This window comes from Astatotilapia calliptera, chromosome 17 (assembly GCF_964374335.1).
Source record: "Astatotilapia calliptera chromosome 17, fAstCal68.1, whole genome shotgun sequence".
In the NCBI taxonomy this organism is placed as follows: Eukaryota; Metazoa; Chordata; class Actinopteri; order Cichliformes; family Cichlidae; genus Astatotilapia; species Astatotilapia calliptera.
In genome coordinates, this window is record NC_137438.1 from 674,967 (window position 1) to 694,503 (window position 19,537).

Below are 19,537 nucleotides of genomic sequence, written 5' to 3' on the forward strand. Positions count from 1 at the left end.
TACTTTTGTGGCAGTACTGGCACAATTAGTTCCTGGTCTGGGACCCCAAGGAGTGTGATGGTGTCACTAAGACTTCTCTACCTGTGAGGGAGCTCTGGTCTCCAGACATCATTGTTTATGAGTTGTAAGCACTTCAAATATAACATCCACCCAACTTCTCTCGCTTGTCCAGGACCATGGGGGCAGCAGCTCAAGCAGAGAAGCCCAGACTTCCCTCTCCCCTGCCACCTCCTCCAGCTTGTCTGGGGGAACACCAAGGCGTTCCCAGGCCAGCTAAGAGATATAATCTCTCCAGTGTGTCCTGGGTCTGCCCCGGGACCTCAGAATCTGATCTCTGCTTGTTGCAGATGAAGTGGTTCTGTTGGCTCAAAAACAAAAGCGAGGGGAGATGTGTGATTTAAGTAGTGATGAGAATGATCAAAATGTCTCAGTGTGTCAGTTGCAGGTGGGAAGCAGACCTGGATCAATCTCCACAGGCGGCGGTCGGAGTAAAATAATAGTTTAACATCATTAGAAACACCCAGGACGAGTTTTGGCTGAATTGTTTTACAGCTTCACTTCCATGTGTTCCTCATCCCGAAAAGCAAGCTCCAAGGATGTTAACGTCTCCCTGAAAACAAGAAATGCAGATCCAAAAGCAACAACATGGCAGGTCAAGAGACAACAGCAGTATCCTGAGCAGCGAGGGGTCCAGCAGCAACAGCAGTATGTGCAAAAGGCATCAGCAAGGAGAAAACACCATCATCATGACTGGATGGATGGAGATGCAATGGACTGCTGCAAGGGGGGAGACGAGAGTACAGTGGAAGGAGGGGGAGGAGACATGGAAGAACGCTGTTGTTTAGTGTGGGAGATCAAATTGGGCTAAGGAACCTGGGGAGGAAAACCGACTGCCTTTGAGTGGAGAATTGAAAAGTGTCTGAAACACTGCAAGGAGGAGAGACACACAAAAATCACACACACAAACAGAAAATGCATTAATCCTATTAAGACATATACACATGCAATGAAGACCAGATAACATCTTAAGCATGCGTTTCTGTTTTATCATCTTGTCCAGTTCACTTAGTGGGATGAGAGGTGATATGTAAACTAGTGGACTAGTATTATGTTAGGAAAGATGATTGAATGATAGCAGGTGCAAACAGAATGCTGTAGAGAGGGTTTAAAATGGGTGGCACTAATAGATTCTGGGTTCTGATGTGTGGGGGAGGCTTTACCTCGACACACACCTGGCTACATGGGAAGAAACTCATTATCTAATAGAACAGCAGTGTTATGTGGTGTGTGTGGCTGATGGATGAATGTTTTGGGGATTTATCTGGCTGAGGCATTTTCTTTTGTTACCAAGTTGAACCTGCCAATTAGTTTTGGTTTGAATTACCCTTCCAAGGTGAAGAGCATGCTTAGATATGTCCTAACTAGGCCTTCCTGTCTGTTTGTTTTTGTACTTTCACAGTGCACTGAAAGTTTTGTTTGGTCATGCAACACGCAGCACCTGTACATAAAAGGCCAAAGCCGACTGTACTTCCTCAGAAGGCTGAGGTCCTTCAACATCTGCAGGAAGCTCCTGAGGATGTTTTATCAGTCGGTGGTTGCAGGAGTACTGTTCTATGCTGTGGTGTGCTGGGGGAGCAGCACAGCAAAGAAGGACTCATCCAGGCTGGAAAAACGAATCAGGAAGGCTGGCTCTGTGGTCGGCATGAAGCTGGACACTTTGGTGACAGTGGCAGAGAAAAGGACACTAAAGAAACTGATGGACATTATGGACAATGCTGGGCATCCTCTGCACGTGCTCGTAAATAATCAGAGGAGCCTATTCTCCGCCTCTCTCCTTCACTGAACACAACTCCACCTCCCCCATCGCTTCACCTGCAAGCAACGACAAGATGGACACGGCAGCTATCAAAGAGGAGCTGGTCGGTAAAAAGAAAACATTTGAAGATTACTATTTTAGTGCTGTCAGCGTAAAGTTAATGCCATAACTGCATTAACGGGGCAAATCTCCGTTAACTAGTTACCGCGGATCACCCAGTGCGTGGAGCTGGGCGGCTCTAACGAGCTAACCGGGCTAACCGTTGACGCACGGCCTAAAATCCTTTCATCTCAAAAATCGACAGTCTGCCTTATGTATGAATTCTGGTTGTGCTTACTGACCTCGAACCAATTTTATGTGGTACACAGCTTAAAAAATATGTCAAAAAATGTTTTGGTACGACTTTGGTAAGCTATGAAGCAGCACTGCTTGATGGATTGTGTGTTGTTTTTGTATGTATACCGAGCTTCTTATTAACTGCACGCACACACTGATCTCTGCTCCGCTTCCACTTTATTTCTTGTTCTTTTCGCTTGCCCTGAAGCTTCTTGCTCGCCAGTGAATTACACACATTGCAGCGACACAGTGCCATCTAGTGGCTGATACAAACATAGGTCAACATGCTACATCTCCCTTCTTAAAAAAAAAAACACAACTCAGGCTTGTAAAATTTCTAAGGCAACTGAAATTACAGGAATAACATCCTGAGCACATCCATTGATAACATATGCTATTGAGCTAGCAGGCTACACCGCACAGCGCCAGGATAGAACAAACAATTCCGGTAAGAGAAAAGGAGGGGGAATCTGCATATACGTGAATAACAGCTGGTGTACAAACACAGTGATCATAGACAGTCACTGTTCTCCGGACATAGAATATCTGACTGTCAAATGCAGGCCCATCTATCTTCCACGGGAGTTCACTGTTGTGGTAATAACAACTGTTTACATACCGCCAGATGCAAATACTAACGTGGCACTAGCGCTTTTGCACACGAACATCAACAATAAACTCAATAAATATCCTGACGCAGTGCACATTATAGCGGGTGATTTTAATCAGGTGGATTTAAAAACAGCTATCCCTAATTTCCACCAGCATGTGAAGTGTGCCACGAGAGGGGCTAACACCTTAGATAAAGTCTATTCCAACATCAAGAAGGGCTACAGAGCAAGACCTTTACCACATCTGGGCCAATCTGACCATTTATCCCTGCTCCTAATTCCTGCATATGCCCCAATCAGGAAAACTGCGTCGACCATCACTAAAACTATAACAACATGGCCAGAGGGCGCTTCTCAACAGCTACAGGACTGCTTTGACAGAACCAACTGGAATATCTTCCAACATCAAGACCTGGAAATGTTCACAAACAGTGTCCTCTGTTACATCAAACACTGTATAGACACTGTCACAGTAGACAAGCAGATCCGGGTTTACACCAACCAAAAGCCATGGATGACCCGGGAAGTCCAGCAGCTGTTAAAAGAGAGGAACAGCGCCTTCAGGTCCGGAAGCAGGGAGAGCTACAGCAGGGCTAGAGCCAACCTGAAAAAAGGCATTAAGAAGGCCAAGGCGGACTATAAGAAGAAGATCGAGAACCACCTGGAGAGTAAGAACAGCCGGCTGGTGTGGCAGGGTGTCCAGCAGCTGACAAACTACAAGTCCAAATCAGGTATGGCTGAAGGTGATCCAGCACTGGCGGAGGAGCTGAACATCTTCTTCACACGCTTTGAGGTCACTGCACCCTATGCCTCAGAGGAACAGCTACACCATACAGCCCACAGCAGCAGTACCATCATCACTCTGGAGGAGCATGAAGTGAGGCGCACCCTGCGGGCTGTTAACCCGAGGAAGGCAGCCGGCCCAGATGGCGTACCAGGACGTGTGCTGAGAGACTGCGCAGACCAGCTTGCCTATATTTTCACCAGGATTTTTAACCAATCCCTTGAACAGTCAAACGTCCCACCCTGCCTCAAGACCTCCACCATAATACCCTTGCCCAAGAAATCTCATATCTCTAGCCTAAATGACTATAGACCAGTGGCACTAACCCCGGTGGTGATGAAGTGCTTTGAGAAACTTGTGCGTTACCACATTACAGCAGCCCTACCCAGCAGCCTTGACCCACACCAGTTTGCCTACAGAGCAAACCGATCGACAGAGGACGCCATAGCAACAGCACTCAATGTAGCATTAACACATCTGGAGAGGCAAGGAAGCTATGTGCGTATGCTCTTTGTGGATTATAGCTCGGCATTTAACACCATTCTTCCATACAAACTGGACGCCAAGCTAAAAGACCTAGGGCTTCCTCACAGCACCTGTAAGTGGATCAATAGCTTCCTCACCGACCGCAGACAGAGAGTGAGAGTGGGATGTTACACATCTCCAGCCCTAAATCTAAGCACTGGGTCGCCACAGGGCTGCGTGCTTAGTCCACTGCTCTACTCGCTTTATACACACGACTGCACCCCCGCCCACCAGAGCAACACCATTGTAAAGTTCGCAGATGACACTACTGTGGTGGGGCTCATATCTGGGGGAGATGAGTCTGCCTACAGAGATGAGGTGGAGCGGCTGTCTTCATGGTGCAAGGATAACGGATAACAACCTTCTCCTAAACACGAAAAAGACCAAAGAACTCATAATTGACTACAGGAGACACAAGACAGAAATCCAACCACTAATCATCAGCGACGACTGTGTGGAGAGGGTGGCAGACTTCCGCTTCTTGGGAGTCAGCATAGAGGGAAACCTATCCTGGAGTGTGAATACCTCTGAGCTACTGAAAAAGACACAACAGAGACTGTACTTTCTGAGAGTGCTTAGGAAGAACAACATCACACAGAGACTGCTGGTGTCTTTCTACAGAGCCTCCATCGAAAGCATACTAACGTACTGCATAGGCATATGGTACGCTAGCTGCACAGTGGCTCAGAGGAAAGCACTCCAGGGAGTAATCAACGCTGCCCAAAGGACAATCGGCTGCCCTCTCCTCAAACTGAAAGACCTACACAGTTCCCGCTGCCTCAAAAGAGCCCATAACATCATAAAGGACACCTCACACCCTGGTCACTCCATGTTCGAACTGCTGCCTTCAGGTAAACGGTATAGAACAACATACACAAGGACTAACAGACTCAAACACAGTTTCTACCCAATTGCAATATCATGTCTCAATGCTACTAAAAGTAGATGACTTTCATTGCCCCTGTTGTCATTTGTGCCCTTGATGTTGGAATGCTTTCAGACATGTTTTGTTGGATGCGCTAACAAATTGATTGAGTGATTGATTGTTTGAGTGATATATCAACTAGGTCGTATGTTGAGTGTCTGTATGGGGCCTTAGGCCTGGATTGCTTGGGTGTATCTACGGTATGAGAATACTGTGTTTTATATGTATTTCTATCTTTTATATCCTATCATTATGGTTTTTAAGTATTTAGTTATGGTTTTTGGGTATTTGTCTTTTGTGATGTTGCACTGACCAGAGACATCTTTCAATTTCATTGTACCTGTGACAATGACAATAAAGAATATTCATTCATTCATAGCATTCGACTCAATACTGGCTATATCACAAACATAATAAACAGATGCATTTAGTGACATCATTGGAACAACAAACATATAAACAGCCTTTTTTTTTTTTTTAGGGCAGCGATCTGCCTGCACCCTTTACAATATTACAGGTCTAAGACCTGTCTTGGTTTGGTAACACGCCCATATCGAGTCGTGTATCCAGGTGTTGTAATGTCTTCACCAGGGGGCTCCACAGGCGGGGGCTGAGATACCACAGGGCTGTCATCGCTGATGCCTGTTGGTTGAATGAACTCCTCACCTCCTACGCTGTTCCTGCTTCTGCGGAGGTGTCGGCGGTTACGCCGGTAAACTTGTCCTGTATCTGTGGTTATGTTGTAGCTTCTGGACGTGTCGGCACAGCTTGTGACCACAGCTGGCTTCCAGGAACCGTCTTGTTGCCGGAACCGGACCGGTGTGCCAGGACACAGTTGAGGCAGAGGTCGGGCGGCTTTGTTGAAATAAGTCTGCTGGCGCTGCTGGCAGACTTCTCTCCTCTCACGCACTGTTTGCTGGCAAACTACTTGGGGTGCCAGCTGTTTTGGTGTTGCAGGGAGGATGGAGCGAAGTCTCCGGCTCATGAGTAGTTGTGCAGGCGACTTTAAGTTGTCCACGGGGGTGTTCCGGTATTCTAATAGGCTCAAGTAGGGATCCTTATGTTCCGCTTTGGCCTTGTCCAGAAGTTTCTTTGCTGTCTGGACTGTTTTCTCGGCTAGCCCGTTGCTCTGTGGGTAATGGGGACTAGTAGTGGTGTGGGTGAAACTCCATGACTTTGCAAACTGTTGAAACTTACTGGAAGCATAGCACGGACCGTTATCACTAATCACCGACTCTGGAATACCATGCCTAGCCATGGCTGACTTTAGTTTGTGGATCACTGCTTCTGCAGTGCAGCTGCGCAGTCTTTCCAACTCGAAGAATCTACTGTAGTAATCTACCATGATGATGTAGTCTTCCGAGTTCCAAGTGAACAGATCGGTGGCTATGACCTGCCACGGTCGTTCTGGTATTCCATGTGACAACAGGGGTTCCTTGGGGTTAGCAGCTTGTCTCTCCTGGCATGTGCTGCAGGCTCCGACGGCTTCCTCAATCTGCTTTCCCATGCCTGGCCAAAACAGAAGGTCTCTGGCTCTGTTTTTGCTCTTTTCTATGCCCATATGGCTGGAATGAATCTGATCTATCATGTCCTTTCTGAGCCTTTTTGGGATGATCATTTTCTCCCCTTTAAACATGATCCCGTCTATCAGTGAGATCTCATCCCTGTGGTTCCAAAACTCCTGGATGTCAGGCGGGCATTGAGACCTTTTATCTGGCCATCCACTCAATGTGGTCCGTCTTAGGCTGTTGAGCTGAGGATCCTGGGCTGTTTCGTTTCTTATCTCTGAGAGTCTCTGGTCACTGACAGGCATGTTGCTGAGGACTGAGTGGATCTGCGCATCCATCCCGTCACATAGTGATTTGACGTGGAACTCTATGGATTTCCGGGAGAGCGTGTCGGCTACCGGGATGTCTTTCCCTGGCTTGTGGATGATGCTGATGTCGTACTTTTGCAGCTGTATTATCATCCTCTGTAGCCGTGGTGGTGCTGATGCTAGTGGTTTTTTGAGTATGGACTCGAGTGGCTTGTGGTCCGACTCAATGGTCACATGTCGACCGTACATGTACTCGTGGAACCGCTTGCAACCAAAGAGAACAGCATACAGCTCTTTTTCTATTTGGGCATAGTTCTGCTCAGTGCTGTTAAGTGACTTGGATGCGTAGGCAACTGGCTTGCCGTCCTGCAGCATCACAGCACCGAGGCCACTTTTGGATGCATCGACCTGGAGTCGTAGCGCTTTCTTGGGGTCGAAGAAGGAGAGAACTGGGCCTGGTTCTTTAGTGATCAGCTCCTTCATTCGTTGAAAGGCTCTGTCATGGTTCTTGTCCCATACAAACTCACTGTCCTGCTTTAACAGCTGGCGGAGCGGTGCGTTTATCTCTGACAGGTGTGGGGCAAATCTTGCTAAATAATTAACCATCCCCAGCACTGTTTCCAATTCCGCCCTGTTCTGTGGGGGCGCCATGTCTTAGACTGCTTTTACTTTTTGTGGATCTGGTTTCAGCCCTTCGTGTGACAATGTGTGACCGAAGTAACTGACCTCTTTGACGCAGATGGTGCACTTGTCAGGGTTCAGTTTTTACACCTCTCTCTCTGCTGCGCTGCAGCATGGCCCTCAGGTTGTCGTCATGCTCCTGTTTGGTTTCTCCGAAGACCAATACGTCGTCCACAATGGCTGCCACGCCCCTCAGGCCCTCGTAGGTCTCGTCCACGCGTCGCTGGAACTCATCCTGAGCTGAGATTATGCCGAATGGCAACCTGAGGAAGCAGTACCTGCCAAACACAGTATTAAATGTGGTTAACAGAGATGATTTGTGGCTTAGCTTAATGGCCCAGTAGCCTGATCTGGCGTCCAAAACACTGAAATACTTGGCCCCAGCAAGTTTTGTGGTGACATCCTCTAAGGTGGGTAGAGGGTAATGGGGTCTTTGTATAGCCTTGTTGAGGGGTCTGGGGTCCAGACATACTCTGAGTCTGCCCGTCTTGGGTTTTTCCCAAGACAACAAGTGCATTCACCCAGTCTGTAGGATCTGTGACCTTGCATATGATTTGATTCCTTTCCATGTTGTCGAGCTCGTCTTTGAGTCGGGCTCGCAGAGCAATGGGAATCCGACGAGGTGGGCTGACTGGATTTACATGGAAACTGCATTCACCAGGAAATTCTCCTATCCCTTTGAATACGTCTGCATATTCGTCTAGTATTGCCTGTGAACTGTTGGTTGTCTTGCCTCTTTCCTCTGTCACTGCCATCACGATGCTTACCAGGTTAAGGTCACGGCAAGCTTTCATTGCTAATACAGGTGGGGCGCTTGTGTTAACAACATGGAATTCCAACGTGCAGGTCTTGTCTTTGTGTTTGCATTTTAACTGGCATTTTCCTTCCACGCTGAGTGAGTGTCCCCCGTAATCTGTGAGCTTGTGTGTGACAGGCTTCAGTGTCACGTGTGGGAAGAGTGTCTGGAACATGTTAGCTGGAATTGTGTTTGCTTGCGCCCCAGTGTCAACTTTAAACCTCACTGTCTGTGGGGGGGAACCAAGCTGCATGTCTGCATATGCTTGCTCATCATTTCTTCCTTCATTTTCTATGGTGATGCTATCAATGTAGAAACAGTCTTGGTCCTCATCTGTGTCCTTAGTTGTCGTTTCTATGTTCTCTCTCACAGTGTGTACTGATTTGAGGTGGGCTTTTGTCTGCGAAGGGAGTCTTGACCTGCATGCTCTCGCAAAATGGTTCATTTTCTTGCATTTTGCACATTGCTTCCCTTTTGCTGGGCAGGTGTCTTTATTACTGTGTTGTCCGGCACAATAGCTGCACGTTTTTAGTGTTGCATTAGCGTGTTCTTTTGGTCTCACGCTTCTTGTTTGATATTCTTGTCTGTGCGATTTCCTGCCGATGGCGTGCACAGTTTCTTGGCCCCTGGAGTGACCCATAGTTTTTAGCTGTTGCTTTGCTAGCTCGTGTGATCGTGCTATATCTATAGCTTTCTCTAGCGTGAGCTCTGCGCCTTGGCTGAGTAACTTTTCTCGGACGTGTGGCGAGTTAGTGGCAAATACAATGCGATCCCTGACCATTTCATCTGTATTTGGGTACCCACAGTCTTTAGCAAGTAGTTTCAGTTCCGTAATAAACTGTTCAAATGTCTCATTTTCACCCTGCATCTTTTCATGGAACTTATATCGGGCATAGATTGGGTTAGCTTTCGGTATGATGTAATCAGTGTACTTATCGTAGTACGTCTGAAGCTTTCGGGAGTCGTCTGCGGTGAGCGTCCATACGCGGTGTGGGAAGGCCGTAAGCCTCCATGTCTGCGCTGTCCGACGGCGAGGGATTGCGTAGAATCCGCTACTCTGACACCATGTGTTGTTTTTGTATGTATACCGAGCTTCTTATTAACTGCACGCACACACTGATCTCTGTTCCGCTTCCACTTTATTTCTTGTTCTTTTCGCTTGCCCTGAAGCTTCTTGCTCGCCAGTGAATTACACACATTGCAGCGACACAGTGCCATCTAGTGGCTGATACAAACATAGGTCAACATGCTACAGATTGTTGGAGCATTACTGCTACCGAGGAGCCTCGCAGAGTGATACGTACTCTGCTTCAACGTAATATTACCATATTATGCGTGTAAGGACCATAAATGGCGCCTGTAAGAGACACGGTTACAAAGAGGATTTCAAACTCCAGGCTGTCAGTCACGCAGTAGAACTTGGAAACAGAGCAGCTGCAAAATCTGTCTTTGTTATTATGCTCAGCATCTTTTATTTTACATTTTGACTGCACAATTGTGAGCTTTTTGTTATGCACAAAAACAACATTGTTTTGGTTTATTTATGGAGCACCATTAATAAATGCACTGATAATTTAAACAGATGCTTCAGGAGTTTTATCCCACTCATACTCTCAATCCAATGTTTGTCATTCTAAGTTGTAAAACCAATCACACAAAATTATCCTTGGCTTACATAATACATCCCAGTATACTGTTGGTGCATTCCATGTAGAATACAATTTGTTAATAATAAATTAAATAAATTAAACATTTGATGTAATGTATGTTTTGTAAATTATTTGTTTTACTGTGTTTCACATGGCATTTTACAAGGCAGAATCAGCTCACTTTAGTGAGCCAAAAAAATTAGGACAGGAGAAAAAAATTCTTAAGTAATGTCAGGAAGCTGGTATTTTATTTTAAAACTAATTGCTATTTTTATTTATTTAGAGAATTAAAAGCCAACTCCAGACCACTGCTTGTCCTGATTTATGAGGGACTGATGAGGAGTTGGTAAGGAGAGGAATCAGAACAGGAGTGCCTGCCCCCCGCCCCAAACACATTATCAGGTAATGTAACTTTGGTAATTTGAGATTAATTCAGGTTTCTTTTGAATTGTTGACACTGTCCTCTCCTCTCTTCTCATTATAGCTTTTGTATGCAGTGCCAGTTCTGCTCTTTTGTCTGTTCAAGCCAAGAAGTACTCTTAAGACATCACCAGCTACGACATAGAAGAGGATTTCATTTGCCCTGTGTTTACAGTGACTGCGTCTGTTCGTTCAGGACACGAGGGGCATTGAAGTCTCACCTCAGCAGATCACACAACAGGGCTAAGAAAAGGCAGGAGATCTCAACATTTTTTTGTGAATTTAAGGAAAACTGCTCACAGCATACATTTATTTCACATATTTTAAGGCACTTAAAAAAAAATCAGACTGTATCCTGTCCTTTCCAAAAATGTGACTATGCTACCAACAATTTATCAACCTTTACGTCACACACAAGCAGAAAGCACAAAAACTCAAAAGATATAAAAAACTGTATTAGACTGATTTCTCATGCAAATGCATGTCCTAGTGAAAGTAGCTCCCCTGATAAATCCTTAAATACCTCTCAGGAGCCAGAGACATTACCAAGTGGTTCAGGTGTAGCATCAAGTGATAAAGAGGACAATGAGTTTGTAGATTACCAATGTCTTGAACATAAAATAGCTAGACTTTTTCTATGCATGCAAACTTTGTTACATGTTTCTAACAGTGCTTTGCAGAGAATTATTGAGGAAATTAGTGACATTTTAAAATTTTCTCAGGTTCATTCATTTCAAAGAATCAAAGAGGTGCTTGCTGAACAGAACATTGAGGCAGATGATGATGTAATTAAAAATATAAATGATGCACTTTTCAAAACCAACCCATTAATTATCTCAACAGAACCAAAAGGTGCATTGTCTACTGATTACAAGAGAAATATTTATTTCAAGAATAATTTTCATGTAATTGAGCCTACAGAGTACATCTACAAAGCGAGAACTAGAAATACATTTGTTTATGTCTCAGTAAACCAGGTCTTGGAGAACTTATTGAAAGGGAAAAGTTTCTTTGAAAAGTTAGCATTTGATAAAGAAATTAGTGAAGGTTACAGATCATTTAGAGATGGGCAGTATTTCAAAAACAACAAGCTTTTAGGATTGCAAGATACTTGCATTAGTTTAGCTTTGTATATTGACGACTTTGAAATATGCAACCCTTTAGGAACATCTCTAAAAATTCATAAAATAACTGCTGTCTATTGTACTCAACTTATCTGCAAGGTTTCGTTCTACATTACACTCAATACAGCTTGCTCTTCTTGGTAAAAGTGTAGACGTTAAACAGTTTGGGTATGATGCTTTTCTTTATCCACTCATTGAGGATTTAAAATGTCTTGAAAGCACAGGGGTGTATGTTGAATCTTTAAATAGTTTTTTAAAGGGAACTGTATTTTGTGTCTGTGCAGATAACCTTGGGGCTCACAGCCTTGCAGGCTTTTTGGAGTCCTTTAATGTTGACAAATTTTGTCGATTTTGTAGTATTGATAAACATCAGATTGCAGCTCTTGATCCTAGAGAATTTCTGTTAGGGTCCCTGGGTCGTTGACCCAGTGTTTTGTGTTTTGGTTCTTTGATTTTGTTATTTCATTATTTTCTAGCTTTTCTTGACGGGTTTTAGGATCATTCTTAGTTTGGGTCCTCTGGGTGGGGTTTGGTTAGAGTTTTAGTGTTCTGGTTTTCTGTCTGTGTTCCGTAGTTGCTGTCTCCCCTGTCTGCTGTATCCCCACATCCAGTCAGTGTCTGTCTGCCCTGGTCCCACGTCTCTGTTCCCTTTGTTATAGTGCCTGCCTGTGAGTCTGTGTTATGTTTCCTGTTTTACTTTGAAAGTCCATGTCTGATGTTAATGTGTCTGGTTTTGCTTCCCCTGGTCTCGTTAGGCCTGATTTGCCCCAGCTGTGTTTCCCTCCTGTTATTCATTCCCTGATTGCTCCCACTGTGTATTTAAGCCCTGTGTTTCTCTGTGTCCGTGTCGTTTATTTTGCTGTGTGTTTTGTCAGTCCACCGGTGTTAGTTTATTTTGAGTTTTTCCAGTTATGTTATGTTTGAGTTCAGCATTAAAGCTGTTTTGGTTTAAGTTTGTCTCTGGAGTCTGCACCTTGGGTCCTATTCCTGTCCGCACACAGCCACCTCATAACAATTTCCATTAAGAACTGTGGAACAGCATAACATTTTTCTAGAAGAGCTTGAGGATGGTCAAAGTGTGTGTGGTGTCAAAGGTTCCTGTGCCTTAAGTGCGTTGTCCTATTTTCATCCAGTCACTGGATTTCCTCCAGATATATTACATGATTTCTTTGAAGGTGTTGTCCCTGTGGAATTGTGTTTGTGTCTTCAAGATTTAATCAGAAAGGGTTTTATTACATTTGAAGGACTAAACAAACGTATAAAATCATTTCCATATAAATTCTCTGATAAGCTCAACAAGCCACAACAAATTACAAAAGCCAGTTTTGGAACAGGAAGAGTGAGTGGCAATGGACATGAAAACTGGACACTTTTGCGTTTGCTGCCTTTTATCATTGGGACCCGTATACCAGAACATGAGCCAATTCCTAAGTTAATTTGTAAATTTTTGTAGTAAACTGTAAATTGTAAATATTGTAAAACTTTTCTTCTGTCATTTAATGGTCGGGCATTGTACAGCTACAAGCATTTCACCCCCATGTCATACTGTGTATGGTTGTGTGTGTGTGACAAATAAAATTTGAATTTGAATTATGGGAAGTATTGATGGACCTTAAGGAGCTTGTTGAGATTGTTGTCTCGACAACTCTATCAGAAGAAATATTGTCATACTTGGACACCAAAATATTGGATCATCGACGATTACTGATAGAGACTTTTCCTGGTTTTAATTTGAAGCCAAAACACCACTATATTGAACATTATAGTCATCTTGTGCGTTGTTTTGGTCCCTTAGTTGATTTGTGGACTATTCGATTTGAATCTAAGCACAACTTTTTCAAGAAAACTGTGCATGATGTCCAATGCTTTAAGAATATACTACTAACACTTTCTTCAAAGCATCAACAAATGATGGCATACTTCTTAGATGGTCACAGTCTTTTTAAACCAAGTCTGCATGTTGATAATATTGACACAGTTGACATCTGTTTCTTGAATGAAAATCTTCAGAAGTGCTTGAAACTGAAATATCCACAGGTAAAAGCTGTGTCATTTGCTAAATGTGTTTATCTGTATGGGACCCAGTATGTTAAAGGCATGATCATTTCATCAGGACAACTGAGTGGACTACCTGAATTCTACAAGATACTGAACATTTTGGTAGACTCTGGGAAAGTGTCATTTGTTGCTACAAAGCTCTCCTCTTGGTTTATGGAACATTACAGATCATATCGGCTTGACAGCAGCTACAACGATCTGGAAATACTTGACCCAGAAGATCTGAATGATTACCACCCTTTAGCTGAATACTGCGTAGATGGACAACTGATGGTGACACCTGTTACGTGCCTCCTGCATTGAAAGTCATGGTATGTATTATTCTTAAATAGTTTTCAGTTGATTACTTTGAATTTGTCAATTATTTAGAATTGCGCCCTTTTTTGGTTTGTCTTCACAGGCCCTGTTACTGCGAGTCCACGTCAGTCCAAAACTTATCAGAAAAATCCAACTGTCCACTGTTCCAGAATCTGTGAAGCAGCTTCAAGATGAACTACAAGCAAAGCTTGGACTTGAAGGTGACTTTGCAATACAATATGAAGACCCAGATTTTGGGAACGCACTTTGCAACCTGATGGATATTAAGGAGCTACCTGCTGGACGGGCAGTGTTGCACCTCATTTGGGAGGAAAATGCATCAGCCTCGCCACCACAGACTCCATCTGATCATAGCGCTATCTCATCTATTGATACAGCCAGTGTGAGTTCAGCATCTTCTTTCAGCCCATCCTCATCCACAAAGACCTACATGCGTAGCACTTCACAGTGGCCAAATCCATTTCCTATCCCAACCTTTTCCTATGATGTAGCGTTAAAACTTCGCAAGGGCAATGAGGTATATGAGAAAGCAGGGGCAAATTTAAGTGTAACAAGAGACATCAAGATGGAAATTCTAGACAAGCTGGCACAAGAAATGTTTGCAATCAAAGCGTACCCTGACAAGAATGAAATAACATCTGTTGCACAGGAGCTAGTTTCCAAACATCCCTGCCTCAAAGAGCCTGGCAATGGCACAGGATATGATGGTTGGGCAACAAGCATTAAGTTCAAGCTTGGTAACTACCGTTCCAAGCTAAGTCAAGCTGGATGTAGTGAAGTTGCAGTCAATCGAAAAAGAAGAGGGGAAGAAGATGACAGTGGCTCAAATAGATTTTCCTTAAAGAAACCAAAGCGAGGTGAAGTCAACTTTATCCCTGATGGCCCAGAAAACTACAATGATAAGTCTCTTGAAAATGAAAGATGCATTTTGGAAGATGAAATGAAGAAGAGGGATAAGAACATGGCACTCATCACCCAAAAGATGGACATCACATTCTCTCTCAGGAGGAAAGAAGTTGTGGAGATGCAGCCCTTGGTCAAGGAAATGCAGCTCAGATGGCCAGCTCTCTTCTTGAAAGAACAGGTAAGATAATCTCTTAAATATTTAAAGGAAAACTTCTGGGTTTTTTTCTTCCCTTTTTCCCCAGTGTGGTCTTATTTCTAGAATGGAAAACGTTCATTTATTCACCCAGAAAAATTTCAAGGCATTTGGAGTTGTTAGAAAGAAATTTTAATCCCAATGTTACGAGTCAGTCGTTTTGCAAGAGAGAGCTGAGCCACGGTTATGGGGAAAGGATTCACTGAGAAAATTAAGAAATGCCTGAATTAAGCCAAAAACCACTCTGGAGGGTTTTTAATATAAGGAAATAACATTAAAATGTGTTTAAAAGCTCCAAAAAGTTGATTTTACATGATATAGGACCTTTAAAATTTCTTCTGAACAACTCCAAATGCCTCGAAACTTGTCTGGGTGAGTAAATTAACGTGAGCTCCATTTCTTGTGCCCTTGAGAAGCATCTGTTTGTATCACTCCAATATCTTGTAGAAAAGGTTGAAGGCTACCGTTGAGCTAACAATGCTAGTGGTAAAATATAAAAAAATACTTGGCTCTAAAAATATGAAGCTAATTTTGGTATTACCAACAACTCTATTGAAGTGAAATCTATTTATTTGTCAACTTGCTGTGTATAATAACGGATTGCTTTTATTTCGCTCTTCTCTGGGCACCCAAAGCGCTTTACAATTCCACTACTCACTCACTCACTCTCACATTCACACATCGGTGCAGGGAAACCACCGTTGTAGCCACAGCTGCCCTGGGGTAGACTGACAGAAGTGACGCTGCCATATCGCGCCACTGGCCCCTCTGGCCAGCACCAGTAAGCGGTAGGGTAAAGTGTCTTGCCCAAGGACACAACGACCAGGACAGAGAGAGCTGGGGATAGAACCAGCATCCTTCCGGTTACAGATGAGCTTCCCAACCCCCTGAACCACAGTCGCCGCAATGACTTGTCTTCACTGGGCATCTAGAATCTTTTGGTGCTGACCCTTAGCAGGCAACAGCCATGAAACTCACAGAACAGGATTGAGAAAGTCACTTACGTGTTATGAAAGTATACAAATTTGACCACAGGATGTTATTCTTACTTCATTCCTACATAATTATAAAATTAATGAAATTTTTTCAATGAATTTAAAATACAATTTATTGATTTATTTCTTTTCTGCAATGCATCCTGTAACAATTGAAACCATTATTTTGTCTTATCAACATTTGATTAGGTATTCTATAGACTTACTGTAAAATCTGCCGATCAGATTTTTCTTGGGTTTTTTTTTTTAATACGTCAGTTATAATTTGTACCACCACTACCACTAAAAGAAAAAAAAATCCAATCAAGGCCTGACCAATAGATCAACCGAGACTAACTAAATGTTTTGAAATTAAGCTCTTTTAACCAAATTTGAAAACAATGTGATTTTTATATAATGTACCTTTAAAAGTTTTCTTCTATATTTTTTTTGTTGCTTTGTAGATTTGTGCGGAATTCTCACGCATTACCACCAAGGATCTCATGGGGACCTTCATGACTGCCCTCGACACTTACTCACTTCGGCTGATTAAGCTGTATCGAATTAGAAAAGCTGCTTTCCGCAATGACATGGATTCCCTGTTGCAGAAGTTTGATGAACAGGTAATATATAAAAATGTATTTGTGTCTGGTTTATGAGGAACCTGAAGTTCCCACTGTAACGAAAGATACTTTATTAAATATTTACTAAATTGATGTAAAAATTGTTAGTTTTCAAAAAGTGTGTCCTGAATGGGATTATAAGCTAACAAGCAGCGCTGTGTTTGGCAGATTGCAGGTCATGACAGACAGTTCAACTCTCATCCCACTCATGGCACTTTTTGTTATAAATGCTGTAATAAGTGTGCTACATTTGTTGCACATCAAAATTACTTAAAAAATAAATAAATAAAAAAAATCTGACAAAAACATGACCAATTATCTGTAATAACTCATTTCAACCTCTTATTTCTTAAGGCTGTATTTTGAGCAACAACACTTAATGTGCTTTAAAAACAAAATGGTAGGTTTATAAATGAGACTGAGTCTTGATTTCCTTGTTTTAGGTCTCAAACATAGTCCAGCATCGACGAACCATCAGTTTGGAAGGGTTACCGATATTTGTTCGCGACGACGAGACCAAACTCTTCTTAACAGGTCTGGTGAGTATGCAAATCTACTCAATCTTCAGTTTTGGTTTTCAGAGACTTATATGTACTGTTGTTTTTTATTTTGCATAGGATACAGATCCAGTTGAGAGGGCAACCCGAGGTGTTACGGTGGGCATCCTCACTGTTCTGGAGGACTACGTGGGACCCAACTCGCAGTCCACAGTGGTCAACACTGCCATTGTTTTGGAAGAGGACATTATTCTTGATGATCTGCCAGACCTTCCCACTGCCTTTGCCTACCTGTTTGGCCTACTTTATGGGCTCAACATGGAGTTTCCCAAAGAACTCAAGTACACATTTGAAGCTGTGCAACACATTTTTATGGAGTTGACATCTACCTGTTCCCAGAGGATAAGAAGCTTCAAAACCAAGCTCTTAACCAAAGTCTAACCTATTTGACAACATGTTCAACTCAAATGCAACTTGTGTAAAACAGAATGGCAATTTGTTTTGATTTACAGTTTTTGGGTTTCGTGGCAAGTTGTTCTGAAAAAAGTTAATTTCTGGCTTTAAGAAAACGGTAAGGTGCAGAAAGTTCTGAATCAATCTCTTCTGTTCTAACTTTACTTAATGTAGCTTTAATGGCTGATTGCAGATTTCATGTATAACAAGTTTTTATAAAATATTGAAAGGGTTTATTCTAACTTGAGCTGTTTTAAACAATTTTTATAATCTGGTTTTAGGTACATTTGTACTAGTTTTATAACAAATGTGGCGCGATACTGAACTTCACAGGAAATTGGAGTGTTGATACCATTACTATTAAAAGACAAGTGGTGGAAAAATTTGTTTGAAAGTTGTTTGCTGTATGGAAACAAGATAGAAGTTGTTCACATCCTGCCATCTGATGTTTTGAATCTGTTTGTTAGTCACTATCTATCAAGATAGGTTTGATATTCTGTCTGACAACACCACCTTTAAAATTTAAAGATCTCAAAAGTCAACATTGTCAGTGGTGCGGTTGTGTTTGAACACAAAGTTATTTGAAAATCAACTGTGTAAACATTCATTGGTACAACAGGGAGCACCTCATGAAAACTATGAAAGATACTTTTTCTAAACTTTAGGAAATTGATTGGCAAAAAAAAAAAATATGTTGTGTAAACTTTAGGAAATACGTTGCAGAAACAATAAAATATGAGTTAAGAAAAAGGACAATTATTAATTTTGTAAACACAAAAACATTAGCTAAAGCAACTTTTCTCCTAAACTTGAAATTATAAGCTATCCCTCAGAACCTAAAAACATAAATGCAGTGGGTTGCCTTGAGTTTTTAAGTTTTCGCAACGTTTTTTTTTTTTTTTACAGTGTGTGTCTGTGGATGTAAAACAGTACCACACTTTCTTCCTTTCAAACTTTATACAAAACATCCAATCCTGGATCATATCCACTTAGAATTGAGTGATCCAAATACACCACATTGTGACAATAACCACGGCATAGCAGCTGATGAGCAGCAGATAGATACTGCTCATGGCACCACTGGTGCAACTAGACTTGCAGTCAAGACTGCCTAAACCAAGACCAGAGGGTATCGAGACCAGGACGAGACTAAGAACAAGTCGAGACCAAGTCGAGACGAGACCAAGACGAGACTAAGAACAAGTCGAGACGAAGTCGAGACGAGACAAAGTCGAGACGAGGACGAGACCAAGACAGACAAAAAAGTCTTTAAACTGCAGCCAGATGCTGCTTCGTTTACGGGTGTCAGGTATATTTATGTGTTTTTGCTTTCGCGCAGCCCTCCTCACCACTGTCTACTGTCTCACTCACTTACTGAGAGGACAGACGCACGCTCCACTTGACTGTCGCGAAATGCAGATCCAAAAGCAACAACATGGCAGGTCAAGAGACAACAGCAGTGTCCTGAGCAGCGAGGGGTCCAGCAGCAACAGCAGTATGTGCAAAAGGCATCAGCAAGGAGAAAACACCATCATCATGACTGGATGGATGGAGATGCGTTTCCAACAAGCTGCAACTTCACTGTGTGTGAATGCAAACTGAGAACTGGACATTTGTTACGTTTGGAGTGAAACGGCAATGGAAGAGACAGTGGGCGTAGATTTCGTTCTGGCATTGGTGGGGACCAGTGACCAATGATTCAGTTTTTTTCCCTTTTTGTCTGTGCTTCTTGATAACAAAAGGAGAAATGTACTTGCCTAAATATGCTCTTCTACATGCTTGTAAACCATTTAAAATTACAATTGATAGTTTTATATGTGAGTTATATAATGCTAAATTACAATTAAACAAATGACTAAGTATTTTAGACTTTCAGTCAGCAAGCCGGCCTAAAAACACATCAACGTAAACACACTGGAGACAAACTGAAATACTGCAAAGAATGTGGGAGAAGCTTCCCCACATCAGGTGACTTAAAACGACACAAACTCTTTCACAGTGGGGTCAAAAAGCACCTCTGTGATCAGTGTGG

At 42.7% G+C, this 19,537-nt stretch overlaps 2 long non-coding RNA genes across 2 annotated transcripts; both read left to right on the top strand.

The window, feature by feature from the left end:
- Positions 1-1,878: 1,878 nt before the first annotated feature.
- Positions 1,879-11,019, top strand: LOC145421411 (uncharacterized). Its single transcript, XR_013902759.1, has 3 exons — positions 1,879-1,919; positions 10,223-10,341; positions 10,424-11,019. It is a non-coding gene; the product is annotated as an uncharacterized LOC145421411 (long non-coding RNA).
- Positions 11,020-14,779: 3,760 nt separating this feature from the next.
- Positions 14,780-17,107, top strand: LOC113009410 (uncharacterized). The gene is made up of 3 exons (XR_013902740.1): positions 14,780-14,943; positions 16,397-16,555; positions 16,999-17,107. It is a non-coding gene; the product is annotated as an uncharacterized LOC113009410 (long non-coding RNA).
- The last annotated feature ends 2,430 nt before the right edge of the window (positions 17,108-19,537 follow it).